The sequence below is a fragment of the Glycine max genome, chromosome 10 (genome assembly GCF_000004515.6).
Source record: "Glycine max cultivar Williams 82 chromosome 10, Glycine_max_v4.0, whole genome shotgun sequence".
NCBI lineage: Eukaryota > Viridiplantae > Streptophyta > Magnoliopsida > Fabales > Fabaceae > Glycine > Glycine max.
The window spans coordinates 48,563,288-48,565,068 of NC_038246.2; the positions used below are offsets into that span (position 1 = coordinate 48,563,288).

The 1,781-nt window shown below is 38.4% G+C and overlaps 1 pseudogene; it reads right to left on the reverse strand.

Moving 5' to 3' along the window:
* Positions 1-280: 280 nt before the first annotated feature.
* LOC112998114 (uncharacterized protein At2g23090-like) lies at positions 281-859 on the reverse strand (annotated as a pseudogene).
* Positions 860-1,781: the final 922 nt, after the last annotated feature.

The window sequence follows — 1,781 nt, forward strand, 5'->3', positions numbered from 1 at the left end:
TTCAGGTAGGTACTAGCAGTGGAAAGAACCTCCATATTTTCAATTTTCCATTTTTAGCCTTCTTACCCTCCGTTCCTCCTAGTCTCCCACCAATTAGTGTAGACAAATTCATAATCGAAAAAGATTGGTGATCATCTCTTTAAAGACCCAAAGAGATAAGAAGAAGAAAAAGTGATTGACATCACTGATAATAATATGATCTAAGAAAATGAGAAAAATAAAAAATATTTGAGAAGTGTGCAAGGGCAGTTGGGGCAGTTGGGGCAGCTGGTGAGGGAATCATAACTCATTCATAATCATTAATCCCAAATCAACTTTCGAAGTTAACATTTGAGGACTTTTTGATAGATGGTTTCATACTATTACATAGGGATGTTTTACAATTAAATGTGCATCTCTAAAGAGTTTTGCAATGTAATTAATAGTTATTTATGAAGATGCGGAAAGCAAGTGTAGAGATCAGCCTTAGGATGCTTGGCTTCAGCATGTTCCCGACACTTAACCTCCGATATGAACGTCTGCATGCACACCTTGCACTGCCACGGAGACAGAAAGAGAAGTCAAAACTTACGTAAATAATTAAATGGCAAAAGCAATGTCAACAAGTTGAACCAGATATTAGCAGAAGCAAAGTCCTAAGGCTAATTATATCTAGAAAAGAAAAAACAAATGTGTACCTGAATGTTTATGGCCTTCTTGTTGGTCTCTAACTGGCTTCCTACTAAATGAGAAAATCTAAGAGGATATATGGCGGAGAAAATGAAAAGGAAAAGAAAAGATGAATACCTTTGGCAGGTTTATTTTTCTACATATTTCTCTCACAAGCCGTCTTGACCTTCTGCCCATTGCCTCCTCCCATGGCTGTCTGGCTGTTCTGAGAGAGTAGATGAATGGAAGGTAAGTTGCAACTTTCAATTTCAAAGAAAAAAAAAATTAGAAAGCAATACTAGAGTAAAAAGTTAGAATGTCAAGTCTTGGCAAAGGCTTTTGAAGTTCTAAAAGGTAATTCAGACATGCGATATTAAGACTAACCTTTTCTCGTTCAAGCTTAGAGAGACGAGGTTTAATGGAGTTTCCTAAGCCCTGTCCTCCCCAAGCTTCTTGCAACTCTCTCTCCCTTGCTTCATTTGTTTCCGAATGGATGTTTCTGTGACTTCTCTTAACTGGGCCCCATTCTTCCCCCGAATTGATCCTCATTTTCTCCTTCTCCAGCTTAGAGACGTGTTTCACTAAAACTTTATCCAAAACATTGGTTGCTCCATGATTCATTCTTTGTTTATAGTTTTCAGCATGGCTTCCCAGTGACAGGGCATTCAGCTTCTCTCTTTCCTATCAGTATTTTCTCCAGCCCATCTTTGTTTTCCCCTGAATTGATCTCTGTATTTGAATTTATGTTTTCTTTCCTGTCCATTGCTTCATCAGAATAGAAAGTTGGGTCCAATGCACCTGATCAGAATTTATTTCTGCTGGCGTTTCCTTTCCTGACTTAATTTTTGCCTCCTTGATGTCATTCTCTAATTCATGTACCATCTCCGCGGAGTTTCATCAACAAATTTATGAGAGCTATCACTGACTGATTCTGTCTTATTCTTTGGGGTTTTTTTGGCTTCCCAAACCTCTCTTTCAAGTTTTGTCATGTGCTTAACTAAGAACTTATCAAGGCTTGGCAATTCTGGCTCAACTTGCTTCTTTCTCATCACATCCAAGGCTGACTTTCCCAATCCCAATGATGACATTCTTCTAGCTGGAAAATTAGTTGCCGAAGAGGACGAATTCTCAGT